This window comes from Ambystoma mexicanum, chromosome 1p (assembly GCF_040938575.1).
Source record: "Ambystoma mexicanum isolate Mex_15411 chromosome 1p, UKY_AmexF1_1, whole genome shotgun sequence".
In the NCBI taxonomy this organism is placed as follows: domain Eukaryota; kingdom Metazoa; phylum Chordata; class Amphibia; order Caudata; family Ambystomatidae; genus Ambystoma; species Ambystoma mexicanum.
The window spans coordinates 519,957,357-519,976,829 of record NC_090921.1 but is presented as its reverse complement, the minus strand read 5'-3'; the positions used below and the strand labels follow the sequence as shown (position 1 = coordinate 519,976,829).

The 19,473-nt window shown below is 48.3% G+C and overlaps 2 long non-coding RNA genes across 3 annotated transcripts in view; one reads left to right on the top strand and one right to left on the bottom strand.

Moving 5' to 3' along the window:
* Positions 1-547, bottom strand: part of LOC138574303 (uncharacterized) — a 49,820-nt gene extending 49,273 nt beyond the window's left edge. For both annotated transcript variants that reach the window (XR_011303932.1, XR_011303933.1), the window contains exon 1: positions 343-547. This is a non-coding gene — a long non-coding RNA (uncharacterized lncRNA). The remainder of the gene's footprint in view (positions 1-342) is intronic.
* Positions 1-14,961, top strand: part of LOC138574324 (uncharacterized) — an 83,735-nt gene extending 68,774 nt beyond the window's left edge. The window contains exon 2 of the long non-coding RNA XR_011303935.1: positions 13,530-14,961. This is a non-coding gene — a long non-coding RNA (uncharacterized lncRNA). The remainder of the gene's footprint in view (positions 1-13,529) is intronic.
* Positions 14,962-19,473: the final 4,512 nt, after the last annotated feature.

Genomic DNA, 19,473 nt, shown 5'->3' with positions numbered 1-19,473 from the left:
ACACCCTCAACACACCCCCCACCCACACCCCCAACATAAACAAAACCCACCCACAACACACCCATGACACACACCCCACACCCTCAACACACCCCCCACCCACACCCCCAACATAAATAAACCCCACACCCCCACCCACACCCACACCCTCAACACACCCCCCCACCCACACCCCCAACATAAACCCCACACCCCCACCCAGACCCACACCCTCAACACACCCCCCACCCACACCTCCAACATAAACAAAACCCACCCACAACACACCCATGACACACACCCCACACCCTCAACACCCCCCCCCCCCCACCCACACCCCCAACATAAACAAACCCTACTTACCTTCTCTTCATGCTGTCTCCCTGCGGCGCCAGTTCCCTTTCACTTCCGTGATCGGGAACCGGTGCCGCAGGGTCCTTTTCTTTTTTTTAAATTTTCTTTTTTTTCACGGTGGCTGCAGGCGATTCCCCTGCAAACCCCGCGCACTATACCGTAAAGTATAGTGAGCGGGGTGTTGCAGGGGACACCCTCGCAGCCCCTGTTTTTTTTTTTCTCAGATGTCCCCCACAACACCCCGCTCATTGTACCACACAGTATAGTGGGCGGGGTGTTGCGGGGGACACCCCCGCATCCCCAGCAGTCTTTTTTTATTTTCTATACTTACCTACAATGCTACCACCAAAGGTTCGAACTTTTGTTGTTCAAACCTTTGGTTGTAGTATTTTTCAGTCTTTTTGGACGGTCGGACCTTTTATTTTCGGTCCGATTGTACAATATCGCTCTGAGTGGCTTCTCCCGATTTCTTTCATTTTCCCCCACGCTGCCATTCAAAGACCTGCTCTCCCTCCCCCCACACCTATAGCTCCCTGGTGGCATGAGAAGGCCAGGAAAATAGCCAGGCAAATAACGTTTTTGTGATCAAAATAACGATGGTCAGTAGTATATGCCTCATTACAAGATCGAAAATAAAGACAGTGCTAATTCTGCCGGACAGGATTACCGTTACCATGACATCTGATGGAATTAGCACCAAATTATGAGTGCACATGTGTGCATCCCAGCCATCGGTGGTAACGATTATTCTGTTCAGTGGAATTAGTACCAAAAACAAACACTGATCGGTAAATCGTCCATTAGCGTTACCACCCAAAAATTGGAGTAACGACCAAATAGTATTAGCGCCAAGCAGAAATAGCATCATAACCAAAATAGGAAGCTGAGTGGCTGCTATCTTTGAAATCCAGTTTATATCACCCATTTCCTGTTGTCATCCACTGGGTGAGGAGGCAAAAATCATGTCTGGGGACAAAACAAAAAGTGTGGTAACAGAAATGAGGCTCAGAAAGTCAAAATCCCCATAAACTTAGCTAACCATCCCTGTCTGCAGACCAAGTCGTGGCACATGCTGCTGAGCTCTTGGGAGAAATTTGTGTTTTGTTGGCCAAAGAAAAAAAGCCATCTGGAAGGTTGTGCAGGAAAAGGTTGCAGCTGTTGGGACAGTGCCTCAAAACAATGAGGACTTTAGAAAGTGTTATTATAATCTAAAGTACAAGGTCCACTCACTTCTGCAATTCACCACGAGAACACAGCAGCCACAGGAGGAGGCACAACACAACCTCCTCCGCCGCCCCACCCCCTACCTCAGAGCTTATCCCCAGAGAAGGAGACTGTCCAGACCATCCTGAACATGGCTGAGGTTGGAGCTGCCACCCTAACAGACCTGGGGAGTAGATGAATGTCCATTTGGCAATTGCTCATGTCATATGAATGGAAAACCATGCACTGCATGAAATCCTGCTAACCCTGTGGCAGGAAATGCCTGCAGGATAGCTCAGAGGCAACGCATTTGTTTTGGAAGCAAGACAATGCATAGCAAAAAAGGTTTCAATCCTGGTCCTGCGCTTAGATACTGGTCTCCAGTATTAAGCATGTTATAAAAAAATGAATTAATTGATGCAAATACCCAATGTAGACAACCAATGCAGTCATTCCATCCATCAGGGCCCAAGGCAGTCACACCCCGAGAAGAGGACCTGCACTAGGAAATAACATACATGAAACATCAGTCACCTGAGATTGACAAGGAGCGCCATTTCCCTGGAGCATCTGATAGTTCCCTGGTACCTACAGTACCACCATTGCATGTCACCCCCACACACATGCCTAAAACATGGAGAATACTGACTTTCAAGTCTGAAATAAATTGTGTCTGCTAGCCTTATGCTGGGAAATTGTTATCATCTCATGCCACAAACACATTCCTGTCAGACATACAGGCTCCAGCTATAAATACACACTAGCAACAAGGCCTGCATAAGATGGATCCCTCATCAACAGTGGGCACAACATGACAAGTGTCACCACACAGGCCACAACATCACGCACCATGAACACGTCCGAGCAGAGATGTCCCCAAGGCAACTTACCCATAAACGCAATACATGCAAAGTACTGGCAGCCCAAGAAAGGGAAAGAGACTACATTGGGTGCATGCAGGCCGTGATGGAAGTGCCAGATGTCCTATGTAGGCTGGCCAGGCTCTTCCTTACACGAGCAGCAAGCCGCATACAATGAGCATGACTGAAATGTACAATCAGACACATAAGAACACTACAAGTGACAGCATTTTAAACTCTCCCAATAGGAGCACAAGTAGGCGAAGACGTTGCCAGCACATTCACCACATCAATGACTGCCACCTCCAACACTGCCCAAACCTCCAGGGATGCATAGTGCAGTTCCACCAGTAGCTTGAAAAAAAAAAACAATCAAGTCAACTACTGGCACCTTCTTGCTTGTGGCCACTAGATCAGCCACCACAGAGCTTGTGCCCACACCAATCACTGCACCATCCCCACCGGTTTATAGTGATAATTTCGACAACAAAAATGTCGAAAGTCAAAATATCGAAAAAAAAATGTCGAAAAAAAAAATGTCGACTTTTTTTTTCAATGCATTTTTTTTTTAAATGGGGGGGTTCCCCCCCAACCCCCTTTTTTAATTTTTTTTTTAATTTTTCCCTTTTTTTAACTCCTGAACCCCTAAAATAAATATATAATTAAAAAAAACGAAAGTCGACATTTTTTTTGTCGACATTTTTTTTTCGAAATTATGACCACCCACCATCCCCACCATATGCATCAGGGACACGGAGGCTGCATTTCCCACCATCACTACTATCTCTGCTACTAGTGGCAGTCATGTGGAAGCAGCACTGACCACTACCACCACTACTGCTGGCAGTCATGTGGAGGCAGCTCCCACCGCCATTGAGGACATTGCCACCTCATCATTTCCTCTGCCTACACCTGTCACCATCTCCAGAGTACTGTGAGGGGTATGGGAGACAGACACAAAGTTGTAGTTTTCTCAACTTTTGACATATTTATTAAAATAGAAAGGATTTCCTTAGATGCAGGCTTCGCAGAGCTACCCTTTTAAAGTTGGCATTAAAGTTGGAGGATTAACTGCTTTGTCATCAAAAAGGATAGCCGATAAAGCGAGGGGATTTTCTAGTCTTCAATCTTTAATTACAGTAGTGGTTGTTTTCACCCTCTCATTAGATACCAAAGTTAACCCCTTGGATACAGGAGACTCCTCAATAAGATGTACAGTTTGTGACGCTTGGTCTCTCAGTTCCCTTTTCAAGCAGACATGACAGGAGTTATACATGTGGCAAGGCGGCAGGACTGCAATGCATGTTCGTCTGAGAATCAATATTCATACCAGATTGACGTAGGGCTGCTACCCAATCATTAAATGCATCAACCAGTATACCCAAATCAAAAGGGCTGGTAAATAAATCAAGCTCTTTGGCAATACTGGCCATAAGGATAGGCCATTGCGGATAAGCAGTACACACTGACTGTGAGGACGAAACTGACAAAGAAGTTACATCTGTTGGTTCCAAAATATCAGATTTAACGTTAGTATCCAAGGGTAAAGGTCGGATCGCACCAGTATTCAGTAATGGGCTGCTCCCACCACAACCCTGCACAGCAAGCGCCATGGCTGCAGTCCTCCAATGGAGGAGGAAATTCGCTGTCACAAGGCAGAGCAGGCACAAAATCAAGCACAGAGCAGAACACGACCAACTCTTCCACCCATGGGAGCAAAGTGCCTTCAGCGCCGGAGGCCAAGGTAAAAGCCCAGGGTGTGGCCTGGCATCAAGGTGCATTTCAAATTGTTGCAGCCAGATTTCCCATCTGATGGCTGCTCCCGTGGTGAAAGGGTCAAACGGCGGCATGAGTGTGGACAGCGCTGGGTCAGGGTGGTCAGTGGTAAGGCTCTTTCTGTTGGACGAGCTCGTGCTGGCCCTCGCGGGCTGGTTTCAGAGCTGGACATGTTGCTAAGGGGTTAATGACGGAAGGACGCTTTCAGTGAGGGCGGTTGTTTGGTATACTCACCGGTGTTAATCCTGCATCCTGCATTTCCACGGGATATCTTAGGTCTTACCTGTAGTGTGGGAGACAGAGTTTCCAGGCTGCTCCAGTTTACTCTAGAACACGAGAGATTTTGGCTTAAAAGTGACTTCTCCTCCTCTTTCAGAGATGGTGGCAGCAAAGCGTTGGGCGTGTAAATGACTTTACCCCTGTTGATCCCAGTGACAATGTTGGAATGTTGAGGGAAGACAGTGATGGCCTCACGGATGTGTGTGTCAACACGCTGCTTCCTGGAATGTTCGAGATGTGATTTGAGTGCCGGCATAGTTGCAGCTGACACGCGGCGAGGGATGGAGTTTTTTTTCTTTCCGGTGCGCGTATGATACGCGGCTCTCGTTACTGTTGTGGCCGACACGTGGCCTCACAGAGCGCTCCGCTCTGCAGCCGCGTGTAATGCAGGGTGCGCGTCTGATCGTGCGGCTTTCCGGAGGCAGTCAGCCTCCGCTCACTGAAGAAGGGGAGCGCAGCCCCACGTGGATCCTTCACGGCCTCGTCGCCAGTGTGGAGTCGGGCCGCTGGATATGTGCGGGACCGACCGTCATACGCAGGCCTAGGCAGACCAGCGTAGGCGCACTGCGCGATGTGGTCGCAGGCAAAGGAAAACACGAACACTTGGTTGAATGCATTAACCCGGACTGGCGTTCTAACGCCAGTTCCGGTGGTACCTTTATTTCCGACGTGTCACGTGACCCGGAACTACCTGGGCACGTGACGCCACACAGGGCTTCCGCAATTTTGCTAGAAAAGCATAGCGTGCACGAGCGACACAAGCTTTCAGCCCAGTGCCTTACCTCATAAACAGCGTCCACCCGGCCAAGCCATGGGGCAGCTGAGGACTTTCCTAACGGCGGGCAGAGAGCGCGGCTGCTCCCGACACGGAGCCCCAGCAACCAGCCCACATGCCAGCACTGCAAGAAAGCTTAGAGGAAAGGCCCTACCCTACCCGATGTCAAGCTGCACGGCACCAGAATGATGCCACCGCCTCCACTGTGATTTGGTGGGGTGCATTGGCTGTGAATGGCTTTCAGGATGTGACAGGGATCTTCATAAGTGAACACTACTTTCATACATAGCTGGCAACCCTAGTATGTTGTTCGTTATGGTCACACTGTGCCCAGAGGAAGGTAACAGGCCATGGGACTTGCAGTTCAGTCACATTTGTTTACCTTTTTCGCTTCTCGTCAACTTGGCAGTTTGACTGCTTATCCAAAATCGAGGCACGCTGTTCGCTTCAGATGTTAATGTATACAGGCAAAGTTTATGACCATGGCATCATGGGTGGAACCCAGAAAATGGGCACCACACTGGCTGATGGTCAGATTGGCATCATTATAATTATCACAATCCATCTAAATGTTCATAAAATGACACTGTTCCGCTACACAGACCCACTGTCTACAGTGTGAGAGGGCACGTACGTCGTAAGTGTACAGTCCACAGCTACTATCACATTGGGGAATTGGGCATGGTGTAGAACCGTGCCTTTCCTGCAGGCACCTGGGCCTGGGAAATGGGCAATAAGGTAATGCTGGTGTGTATTTCTCATGAGCACATCCACCACTTGGAACAGCACTTTTGAGAAGATTGTCTGGGACATGCCGTGCAGTATTCCAACAGTGTTGGAATGGGCTGCCGCACAGAAGTGCAGGACAGACCCAGTTCAGCAGTGGTGGGGTGGCAGTCCTGATGGTGATCCCGCTCAGAAGGCCTGCCTCAATGAGGGTCAGTAAGTCTGGGATGGTGTCGTGGTTCGAGCGGTACAGTGGGCCTCATCACAAGTTGGGCGGTACTGTAATTGCGTTAGTGCCACCCAGTCTGGCGTTATTAGCGCTGGATCACGGGTTGGGCGTTAACAGTAAATCCCCATTCTCGCTGGACTCAATGGGCATTTTCGGCACAAATACCACGCGCTAATACAGCCAGCGGAAATTGCACTGAAAACAAGGTGCTAAATGGGATTTTCACCTCCAGCAAAAAGCTGGAGGTAAAACAGCCCATTTAGCACCCAACTCGTGATCGGGCCAGCCCTTAAATGCGGCGGTAACAGTGTTACTGCCGCATTTAAGGGCTACCACCCAACTCGTGTTGAGGCCCAGTGTGACTTATCAGTCAGGAACTAGGGGAAGGACAGCCACAAGGTGTGGGTAGCCCTGGAAAAGCACGTCTTCTCAGACTACCCTATGTGGTGCCTGCATCCTTCTCTGCTGCAGCACCTGCATGCTGCTGGAGCTCAGTGAACAGTAGCAGGTTGGGGTGGCTGTCGTCCGTGGATGCCATAGATCATGTCTGCTTGTGGATGCATGTTGCTTGGAGGTGTGGTTGAGGAAGGTGTGGGCCTCATATACCCTTTTGGTACCCTTTGTTGGCACCTGTGGATTCAGTTTCCCCCACCTAGATGCTTTTTCCTCCATCTGTGAAGGTGGTGGTACCTGCACTGTCTGTTTGGAGGAATTGCCACCTGTTTTTGGCAGTATTTCTGTTGTACTTTAGATTGTAATACTGTAGAATTATCACTGTCTTTAAAGCAAACACTTTGGTTAAGTGGTGAACCTCGGATGTGTGCCCAGTCTAGAATGTAGAAATGTTACCACTTATCTTCCCCAAACTAGCTCTAGTCCGAGGATTCCTCTATGACCTTAAACTGCCATTTAGGGGAGACTATGCTGTATCTCCTTTGCTGTGCCTGTTTAATGATGTAAGCCCTCTCAGAGGTGTGCAAAGAACGGAAGTGTATTAAGCTTTGCTATGGTACTTTTGGCTAAATAATTCACATGCATGAGATAATTCAGGAAGATATCATTGGTTGGTTACTCTGTAACGCAGTGTATTACTATTGCTTTATTTATAATCCGATTATATTTTCGATAGAACACTCTGCCATGTTCATTCTTACATGAATTGCCTAAAGTTTCATGGCCAGGAGGAAAGGCCAGGCTGCTGAGAACAGGCCCCCTGAGGAGAGTAGTGCATGTTTGATGCTGGAATTGCCACCTTTGGAAGAAGCACCCCCGATTTACCACAGCTAACTAGTATCAGGCGTCACTGGTGGCAGTGGTATCTGCAGGTCTGGTACCGGCCTCATGGATCACCAATTGCCTCTGGGCCTAGCTCTGCCGTCCAAGAATGGTGGTTATCGCTCATGCCATGTGTACCCGGACTCATTGATCACCAATTGCCCCAGGGCGTGGCTGTACTGTCCAACAAAGGTGGTTATCGCTCATGTCATGTGTATCTGGACTCATGGATGACCAATCGTCTCATGCCGCGGCTCTGCCATCCAACAAAATTTGTTATCGTTCATGTCATGTGCACATGGGCTCAGTGATCACCAATTGCCTCAATGTGTGGCTGTACTGTCCAACAAAGGTGGTTATCGCTCATGTCATGTGTACCTGGTCTTATGGATACCCAATTGCCTCAAGGCCTGGCTGTACCGTCCAACAAAGGTGGTTATCGCTCATATGTGTCCCTTACCCTCTTCTAGTGTTAGATCTCCAGTGAATAGCTTGCCTTCTACCACCCAGGAAGAATCTCCAAGGCTGCAACCAATTCTTTGCAGCCCAAGGCGCGGAGAAGAATACTGAGGAGAGGCTCTTGGAGAATATAACCCAGGCTGACGTTATGGAAAGAGAAGGAACAGCAACGCACCTCACCGTGAACTTCACCCTCCCTGTGGCAGTCAATATTGTTTGAAAGGAAGATGTTAATGTTAAAGGACATTTGTACCGTGCACTATCACCACCGGAATGGTCCCCTGGCGCTCTGGCGGCTCTGAAAGAGGAGGGGAGGTTGAGTTGGTGGGAGGAAGCAGGAAAAGTGTGAGAGAGCGGTGATGTGCTGTTGGTGGCCTCAGCCCGGTGGGTCTGTTGGCTGGGCCTGGGGTGTTTGCGGCCGGTAGTCGTCGTGTACTGTTGTGCAAGGCTATGTGTGTTTTTGTTTTGTTGTTGCGATGTAGTGAAGTTTGTGCGGTTTGTTGTGCTGTAGGTTTTGGTTGTGTTTGGTTTGGAGTTTGAGAGGTGTATGCAGAAAGGGAAATTGTTAGTAGAGTTGGTTAGTTTGCGTCTCTATCCTGAATTGATGCGCTCGGCTTGCGTAGTCTCCCCTGATGCGGTTCTGTCCTGATCTGGGTCCGACTGGCATACAGGTTCCTTACTCCTCTGGCCCCCACCTCTAACATGCTCTCTCATAGCTCCCCTTATCCTCCCTTCAGACTCCTTTGGCCAGTACATCTGCCAATGACAACCTCTCAGGTAGTGGGGTGATTGCCAATATCTCGATAATTCCACACCACTGTGGTACCTGGCGGTAATTAAGGGGCGGGCGAAAGTGTTGTGGGATTGTCTGGGGTAATTGACTCAGTCTCCGTGCGTGCCGCCTGTCTTCCATGTCTATTCGGTGTCACCCGTCCAGGTGCCGTGGGAGTTACTCTCTCGGGTCGGGGATGTCCCTGTCTTTCCGGTTTAGTCATCCTTTTTCCAGTTTTGGTTTCCAGGTTTAGTCTGTGGTGTTGTAGAGCCAGGTTTTTAGTGATTGCCTGAATTTTAGGTGATCTTCAGTGTTTCTTATTTCTTTTGGGATGTTGTTCCAGGTTTTTGCAGCTAAGTGGTAGACGGAGGTGCCTCCAAGTTTTTTCTTAATGTATGGTTTGAGTTCCAGGCGGATTTCGTTGCTTGATCGGAGGGGTCTCGTTGGTTTGTAGACTGTTATTTTCTTTTGTAGGAATTCTGCTCCTTGTCCGCTGATTGCCCAGTGCGTTATGCACATTGTTTTGAAGGTGATGCGATGTTTTACCGGGAGCCAGTGTAGTGTTTTTAGGGCTGGAGTGATGTGGTCTCTTCTGGATAGTTTGAGGAGTAGTCTTGCTACTGCAGTTTGGATCCGTTGCAGTTTCTTCAGGAGGTATTCTGGTATTCCGAGGTAGAGGCTGTTTGCATAGTCGATTTTTGACATGATTAGGGCGACGATAGTGAGTGTTTTGTGCGTGAAGGAGAGGAAAGGTAGAATTCTTCTTGCCGTGTGGAGGAGGAAAAAGCATTTCTTCACTGTTGCATTTATTTGTGGTTCCAGGGTTAGGTTGTTGTCCATTAGGAATCCCAGATTTTTTACTATCTTCGATGGTGTTGGTGCGTTTCCCATTTCCGTAGGCCATGGGATGGTGGTTTCGTTCTCTTGGTCTTTGGATACGATCATGATTTCTGTCTTTCCTGGGTTGATTTTCAGGTTGTTGGCATCCATCCAGTTGAAGACGTCTTTAAGACAGTCGGTTAGGGTTGAATGGTCGGCATCGGTGTCTTTGATTTTGTAGATGATCTGAGTGTCATCTGCGTAGTTGTAACATGTGATGTTGTATTTTTTGAAGATTCTGATGACCGGAGTCTGATAGATGTTGAAATCTAGTGGAGATATTGGGGATCCTTGTGGTACTCCACAGTCGTTAACTCGTGGGGTGGATTTAAAAGGTTTTATCCATACCGTTTCTGTTCTGTCTGCTAGGAATGATGGTCCAGCGCAGTGCTGTGTCTGTTATGCCTATGTCTTCTAGTCTTTTGGTCAGGGTGTCGTGGCTAACTGTATCAAAGGCTGTGGAGAGGTCGTGCAGAGTAAGGGCTGAGGTAGTGTTTGGGTCTGCGTTGGTTTTGAGGTCATCCCAGATGATAGTAGTGCTGTTTCTGTTCCTCTCACTGATCTGAAACCGATTTGAGCTTGGTCCAGCAGGTGGTGTTTTTCCACGTGTTCTTGGCTTAGTTTATATACGTAGGTTTCTAGAAGTTTTGCTGGGTAGGGGATGTTAGAGATCGGTCTGTAGTTGGAAAGGTCATCTACGTCACCACTTGTGTTTTTCAAGAGTGCCTTGATGTATGCTGATTTGAAGATCTTCGTTACATTCCCTGTTGATAGTGATAGATTTAGAAGGTTTCTATAGTGTTCTGCTGGCGATCCTTGCGTGAGGATTGATTTGTAGATGTCTGGGGGACATAGGTCCATGGGTGATCCCGCTTTCTTGCTTCGTTTTACCAGCGTTGCGAATGCCACTGCTATTTCAGGAAAGCTTCAGAGTTTGTGTAATGGTTCCTTGTTTGGTTCGTTGGGTTGTATGTTGTGGTTGGTTGGTCGCTTTTGTATGGTTTGACGGATGTCGTTGATTTATTTTTTGAAGTGATCTGCCAGGTTGTTGTATAGTTTTTCTGAAGGGTTTGGGGTGTTATCGCAGCCTGGTGGGTTTCTCATTTCTTCAATGATGCTAAACATTTATTTTTGTGTGTTGGTGGCATTGTTGATTCTGTCGTCGTAATGTCTTCTCTTTGCCTTTTGAATTTCCTTCTTGTATGCACAGATTTGTTTCTGATACAGTGTTTTTTTCCCAGTGTTGTATTCTTTCCTCCATTCCAATTCCATCTTTTTGTTTTCCTTTTTCATGTCTTTTAATAGTGGGGTGAACTATTTTGCCATTGCTCTTTTTTTTGATGGGGTGAACGGTTTTTCTGGGGCGATCTTGTCTATTGTATCTGCGATCCATTTGTGCAGTATCTCTGCTTTCCCGTCTAGGTCAGCTAGCTCCAGTTCTGTAGTTGAGAGTTTCGTTAATTCCAGTTGTTCGAATAGGTTGCTTTCTTTGACGTGTTTCCAGTTTCTTTTGGTGGTGTTTTTGATTTTCAGATGTTGGATGTAGGCTTGGGTAAGCAGAGTGATCATGAATGGGATGATGAGATGGTCACTCCATAGTATTTGTACCGGATGTGCCGTAGCGTCTAGGGTGTGTCCTGCCGAGTGCGTTGCCCCTTTGACTAGTTGTCGTAGTTTCATGGTGCTGAGTTGTTCAATTAGTGAGTTTTGGGAGTTGGTGTGGCTGTCTTCAAACCAGATGTTGAAGTCCCCCAGGATGATTAGGTGTTCATGGTTGATGGCTAAGTTGGTGATGGCTTCTATGAAGTTATCGACAAATGTTGCATCATATGTTGGTAGTCTGTATACCAGGATGAATGTGATGTTGGTTTTTGGGCTCGCTGGATAGAATTGTGAATGTTAGCAAATACCACACTTGGATAGAACTGTGAATGTTAGCAAATGCCACACTTGGATAGAATTGTGAACGTTAGCAATTACCTCACTTAGATAGAATTGTGAATGTTAAGTAAATGCCACACTTGGATAGAATTGTGAACGTTAGCAATTACCTCACTTAGATGGAAATTGTGAATGTTAGCAAATACCACACTTGGATAGAGTTGTGAACGTTAGCAATTGCCTCACTTAGATAGAATTGTGAATGTTAGCAGTTGACTCACTTAGATGGAAATGAGTGAATGTTAAGTAGATGCCACGCTTGGATAGAATTGTGAACGTTGGCAGTGCCGCACATGGTTAGAATTGTGAATGTTTGCAATTGACTCACTTAGATGGAAATTGTGATTGTTAAGTAAATGCCGCACTTGGATAGAATTGTGAATGTTAGCAATTGCCTCACTTAAATAGAATTATGAATCTTAAGTAAATGCCACACTTAGATGGAATTGTCAATGCTAAGTAAATGCCACACTTGGATAGAATTGGGAATGTTAGCACGCGCCACACCTAGATAGAAATGTGAACCTTAGCAACACTCAGATAGAACTGTGGAAACTAGCCTGTGCCGCATCTAGACAGGATTTTGAATGTTGCCAGATCTCATACTTGATTACAGTGTGGGTGTTGGCAGTTTCCGCACTTAGATAGAATTGTGAATGTTAAGCAAACATGGACTCTCAAATCTAGGTACAGCCTCACCTTTGTCTACTGTAAGGTGAAACGTAATGCATTGGGATACCTGGGCCTCTCTCCCGCTCTTCAGGGCTCTTGAATCTAGGTGTGACCTCCGTCTCTGGCTGTTATGTGTTGAGACCCACCTAGTGTGGAACCTAGACCTTTCTCTCACTGTATAAGACTCTCATATCTAGCTATAGCCTCCATCTTTGCTATATGGTGAAACATGGTGTATTATGAAACCTGGGCCTCTTCACGGCTTCGCAGGACACTCAAGTCTAGGTATGGCCTACATCTTTGTCTACTGTATGGTGAAACGTGGTGTATTGTGGGACTTGGACCTCTCTCCCCCATACAGAATTCTCAAAACCTGTAATAGTACTGTAAATTTACTAGTCTTCTTCACAGTCAGAAAATTGCTAGAAATTATTAGCATTACATTGACTCACACTTAGAAAATTGTTAGGAACTATTAGCATTGCACTGAACCAAACCTAGAAAGTGACCACTGTGATAGTACTTTGAATCTACTAGTCTGCATCACCTGCCTGTGCTGTTCTCCTGGAACTGGTCCTACTACGATTGACTCAAACCTAGAGAGTTCATGCTATGATACTGTGATTTATTTACACACTTACAAGATTACACGTTCTTGCAAGATTGATTCACATCTAGTAAGCTACTTTATCTGACATCTTGAAAGTACCCCCTCTGATAGCACTATGACTCAGCTGCATGCGCTGCACAATTAGAACTGCTCTCACCCGCTCGACTCACAATTAGAAAATACCACCCGAGATAGTTCTGTAAGTTACCTACCTATGTTTTAGATCATAACTCAACCCACACTCTAACCTCCCATATCACTACGCTTACTCTCTTCTCTACACCATCACACAATTAGAGTGCAGCTATACTCATCGATCAATTTCAGCATAGCTGCTCACATACAAACATTAACACATAAACACCTCATCATTCTATAAAATGCAGCTATACCCCATGACAAACTGGCCTAGCTGCACACATAAGCGTCCTACAGGCCCAACACAGCCAGAACCCAGTCTTGGTGTCCACCCGCCAGACTGCACACATTCAACTGATATCAATACCACCACACCTAATGTTAGGATGCAGCTATCATCAGGCAATTACATCGGCTGCACACATAACTGGTGCTCCCAAGTACCCTGTAACACCTTATTCTCTCAACTGACCTGGACTACGGTCCCCGAGGGTATACAACCTACCAGCGATTTAAAGTCCTACCAATGATATATAGAGCACTATATAAATGCCAAATTACATAACAACATAACACCTGACAGCCTTTTCCCTTCCCCACAGGAATAAAAGTTGGAGGACAAGAGCACAAGACGAGAAAGGCAAAGCGCGCAACGTGAGAGCTAACTCTTCACAGCAGTTCAAGAGGAGGTGAAAGACGGCACATACCGAGAGGATGACAAGGAGAGAAACGACCGTGCCCTTTCCGTTCAAGACCCGTGAAACCTCTGCAGAAAGAATCGTAAGATCACCAACAATAACCAGCGTGTGTTGCAACAGATGCCACCGGTACATGAGACCATCCTCTGCTGATAACCAAGCCGGGAGAGACGCTGGTCACCGTGGGACCAACCTTGACTCGAAGGAGAAGAAAGCCAAGCGGTTCAGCACAGCCGGCGAGTCAAGGGACGAGTCAATAAGAAACTGAACTGTGTTGAACGAAAAAGTAGCAAGCAGCTAATGGAACTGTGAAAACAAAGAGCTATTGAAGCTAGAGGGGGTATACCAGCAACAGAGACGTCTGGCACCATGAGGGTGCTCACGTAGGAATCTCTGTCGATTACCTGATTGTTGAAACTACGATAACCAGAAGGCCTTGCAAGAAAGCAAAAAACTGGTCAAAGTGGTCATACAGGAGGGGTCTTGCAAAATCCTCTTTACAGTCGAAAGTCTTTGACCGACAGATGATTGTGAATCAAAAGGAAATGAATCCTGCTTGGTGAAGTTAGCAAATGAACAATGTATTAGAAAAGTTGGCAAGAGAGAGCCTGGCAGAGGGAAGCCGAAAAAAGGGGTAAAGCCTGAAGAACTGTTTAAAAAGATATTAAGATTTGTGAATACAAGTAGTATTGGAAAACCAGGCAAAGTGAATTGTCTTCCTTGTCATTTGGGGTTCCAGCCCGGCCAAGGGAGATCCAGTTGTGAAAAGTCATCACCCAAAGTTCACTGAGAAAGGAACTATTCATTTAATCTGTTGAATACGACTCATGAGTAGTCTGAGCCCAGAAGCGAGGGACCGAGGGGTGAAGCCATCACCCACAGTATACGTGGAATAGAACTTTGTGTTTGTTTGTTGAAAACATCAGGCCCTCGAAGGCAAGAGACTTTTGTTAAAAGAGACTTAACCATCGAAGAACCTGATAGCTGGTACAGAACTGTTGGCTCGTGCTGGGAAAGCTCGAGCGTGTGTTGTGCTCCAAAGTCCCACCTTGTCCCGTGCTGAAAATGTGGGGAGGGGAGACGTCAAATCCTGAATCCTGACTTATTATTTGTGAACACTTCTTTCTTTCTTGAGAACATTATCCCACACTTCTTTTTGTATTCAGAGTAAGGATTGGCAATATGTTTTTCTTAGTATCTGCCTATTATAGTGACACAACGCCACTAGGACTGCCTTAATTTTCATTTGATGATCGAAGCTTGCTCCCATGTTAGATTTAGATCAGGCGTTTTTCCACCCTGCATTTCCAGTTCAATAAACACCCTTGAACTGTGATCACTTGCGTCTGTCTTTGCTGTTGCCACCATGATTTCCTTACACTTCCCCCGCTTCACTCAGCAAGTTAAGACGTACCTGCCATCTTGTACGTTGATGACATCTCGCTTCAAACTGATGATCCATGAACACGATGCTCGGCTCCCGACTCTCCCGCAGCCAACACTCGGCAAACACTGTGACGCTCTGCATCCGGACTGGAGGTTTTGTAGATTTGCAAGATTAGTGGAACGTGTAGAGAGACTTTCCTTGAACAGCAGCAGCAAAACGGGATTCCTCTATTGCGCCAAACACTCTGCAAACACCCCCCACAACATTTGTGTGCAGAGATTGTGAGGGGTCAGAAATGAGAGATGGACACAACGTTGCAATGTTTTCAACATCAGCCCTCTTTATTAAAATAAAGGGGTTAGATAACCCTAAAAATAAAGCTGTCTGTCTTGTCGTCAAAATTAACCAAACTGTCCTTGTGTCCAATACATATCTGACCCCACACTAAAAATGAACAATCAAATGTCTACAGTAAGTGCTTCTGTTTTGATTTAGCAAAAGTGTGTACAAATCAAATATAAACAAATAATCCTTGAATCCAGGAAGTGTATTGCATTTAGGATATGCGCATCTACCGAAGGGGGGAACCTAGCGGAGACTGCATCTAGGCGCAGATGGAAGTTAAATGAAATCAACACGGACTGCTTGCTTCAGAAAAGCTGAAAAGATTATCTAAACAGATAGCCTCTTTAGGAAACAACTAAAAGCCTAAAAAGTTAATTTGCCGCAACTGAGGATCAAGCACGGGGACCCACTGAGGAAAAACATCTATCTCCCCAAGTAGTGGTTCTCGATGGGGGAACTGCCAACAGGCCTTTTCCCATGGATCACAATGTGCGTGTAGGACAGTAAGTAGCTATCCTCGGGGGTGCTGTTTAGCAGCCATCTAACGAGGCGGCTTTCATCTAAGCTCAGTACGGAGCGGGTGGCAGCTTGGACACTTGCCAAGCCCATCTACGTATACAGCCTTATAAACGACAGGTTTTGTGAGCAGAGGAGCTGCTGACCACCTGTGTCCAACAACCGCTCCTGTACGACCACAGAATCCCACAAACAAAGTCCAGTTCGGCAGCCGCAGCATGGAAGCAGTCCCGGGCTGCAGGAGATAAAACAGAGCCATGTGTGACCTGGCGGCCGTCTGCGGCACTGGAGGGGGGCCAGCCCGGAAACCCACAAAGCGGCGAGGAGACTCCCTGCGGTGGTGGGCTGTGGGGAGATAGGGCACCCGGCCCATTTGAGGTGTGGAGCTCTGCAGTAGTACTCATTAGGTCAGTTGACTGGAAAGAGGGGTCCTGCCCTCAGAAAACCACGGGCCAGGGGCTCTAAGACTGGTTACCTGCTCATGTGCCGCCACTACACCATAACCAATGTGACGACGCTGCTGTTAGATGTCCAGTGAGACCCCCAGTCCCCCACACGCCTACACACGCACACTCCGAAGAGAGACACGGGACGCGTGTTGCTGGTACAGGGTCCCAGCGGCAACTGCCCTGCTGGGACCTCCTTTAATAACAAAGCGCATGCGCGAGCCGGAACGAGGCTCGCGCATGCTCACAAACCTTGCGTACTACACAACATCCCTCCTTTTTTTCCAAACATAAATAAACATTAACTATAACAAAACAGAACCTGAGTGCACAGGAACAGTTCTCGTCCTCCTAGGAGACCGGGTCCATAATAAAGTCTTGGAACCTCGACAGGCGTTGGCACTGCTCCCTGCTCGGGTACCTTCTGCCCTCCTCTCGAGGTGGTCTCGGTGTCCCGGGACCATCTGGGGGCCCTTCATCTTCCGGTGGTGCTGCGGACGGGTCCTGGGGACGACGCCTCTTCTGGCGCCCTCAGTGGTGCTTCCGGCAGGCCAGCCTCGATCCTCTTGAAGTAGAATATATTTCTCGTGATTGTTCCTCTCTCATTGGCCGTCGTGACCATGGACCCCTTTACATGGGTCACCCCTAGTGGTTGGGCCTCATACGTGAGGCATAGCTTTCCTTCCGGACGCCTGTTTTGGACTAGTACAGTGTCCCCTACTCCAATAGTCTTGTCCTGGAGGTTCCGGCGTACACTTTCCCGCTCGTTCTTGATCATTCGCTCGAGGCGGACGCGGTTGTTGTCGATCACCCCTGGACGGCGCCCCTCCACCTCTGGCAGCAGTCCTCTGGGGCAGCGGTTGAATAGTGCCTCGGCTGGCACAACCCCAGTGGACTGATGGGGGGTTGTCTGATACTCCCGGAGGAATTCGAAGAGGTTCTGACGCAGTTCCCCTCCTCCATCCAACGAGATTCTGAAGACCTTGTTGAGCGTTCTCATGAACCGCTCAGCTTCTCCGTTTGCTCTCGGCCAGAGCGGGGTGTTTGATATCCCTCTCCTCTAAATATCTGGCGAATTGCTGGCCCTGGAACGGCGGGCCATTGTCGCTGCATAGTTCCGTGGGGAAGCCGTGGGTGGCAAACATCTTCTCCAGTGCCAAGATGGTGTGGTCAATGGCCGTAGACTCTACCAGTTCCACCTCTGGGTACCGCGACCATTGGTCCACCACCGCCAGAAACTACATGCCTCGACCCGTGGAGCCAATGTCGGCGTGCACCATGCCCCACGGCTGCTCACTCCTCTCCATGGCTCTGATCGGTGGTCCTCTCTCCACCGGACTGGCTGCCTGGCAAGGAATGCAGGCACGCACAAACTCGTCCACCCTTTGCTCCAGGTCAGGGAACCAGACTTTCAGTCTAAAGCGTGCCTTCGTCTTGGCGGCTCCTTGATGTCCCTTGTGCGCCAGATGTAGCACCTTGGTCACTAAGGATCACGGGATGACAATCTGACGGCCTTGTAACAGAAGGCCGTCCTCCGTCACAGAGAGCTCATTGCGCACCTTCCAAATTGCTTGGAGGTCCTTTTGAGCGCCGGCCTCTCGCCTGGCATTGTTGGTGAGGACTTCTCTCCACTCCCTGTTGTCCGTTGCACCCTTGATGACCAGAAATATCTCGTCTTCCTCAGAAGCATCAGCTATTTCCTGGCGTGACAGGGCCACCGGCAGGGCCGCCTCCACGACATTGTGTACCATTTCAATGCAATCCACCACCTCTGCAGTGTCTCGGGCGTGCCCAGCCCCTGAATGCCTGGACAGGTAGTCTGCTGGGCTATGGGTGCCCTAGCGATATTGCAATTTGACGCCATATTCTATCAGCGACAGCATCCACTGTTCGATCCGTGGAGGTGGTTTGGAGGAGGCGCCCACCATGATCGGAATGAGTGGCTTGTGATCGGTGATGACAACAGGCTTCCCTAAAATATACACGGATGGCGGTAGGGATTTACCGTAACCGGTAAAATACCGGTAAATCCCTACCGCCTTACTACGAGGTCCCTTTGCGGGTTGGGGGATTTAACGCCTGCTTTTTGCAGGCGTTAAAATCCGACCCGCTAAGGGACCTCAGAGCTAATTACGGCACCGCAAAATTGCGGTGCCGTAATTAGCGCCTTCCCCATTCCCATAGAGCCCTATGGGGCAGAAATGGGAATGGGGAAGGGCAATGGCGGTAGGGGGATTTACCGCCCCTCCAACCTTGGAATGGGGCGGTAAATCCCCTTTCCGCCAAGGCGGTGCCGGTATTTTACCGGCATGAGCCATGGCGCTAATAGCGCCATGGCTCACCGCCTACCGGGTAATGAGGCCCAAAGCCTAAAGTGCTTACAGCCCCACAGAATGGCCAGGGCCTCCTGCTCAATCTGCGAGTACCTTTTCGCGGTTTCCGTAAGTGCCTTGCAGGCATCCGCTATCGGGCGCATGAGTCCATGTGAGTCTGCTTGCATCAGAACTGCACCCAGCCCCACCGGGCTGGCATCCACGACTATCTCTGACTCCCTGTCTGGGCTAAAGTATGCCATGGTTTCCTGGCCTGACAGTGCGTTCTTTATTTCGGCGAAAGCCCTTTGTTCCTTGGATGTCCATGCCCTTGCAACGTCGTTCCTCGTCAATGCTCATAAGGGTTCTGATAGCGATGCCAGATCGCGAATGAACCTCCCACAGTAGTTGACCATCCCAAAAAAACGTCTTATCTCAGCCGGTGACTCTGGGGGGCGGCCGTCTTGCGTATGTCTCTCACCTTCTCTGGGTTGGGCGAGATGCCTCCTGCATGGAATACGAACCGAAGAACTCTATATGGTCCTTGAGGAACTCACACTTCTTCCGGTGTAGTGTCAGCCCTAGACTCTGGAGTCTTTCCAAAGCTTGTTCCAGCCTTTTCAAGTGTTCAGATTCCGACTGGGCGAAGACCAGGATGTCATCCGACATATTAATTACACCTTTTAGTCCCGCCAGGGCTCCACGGATGATGTTCTGGAAAACTTCCACTGCTGACGAGACACCAAAACTGAGGGCCTCATTACGACCCAGGCGGTAAGTTACCGCCTGGGTCGTACCCTTACCACCATGGTGTAAACTACGTTTACACCATGGTGGATGGC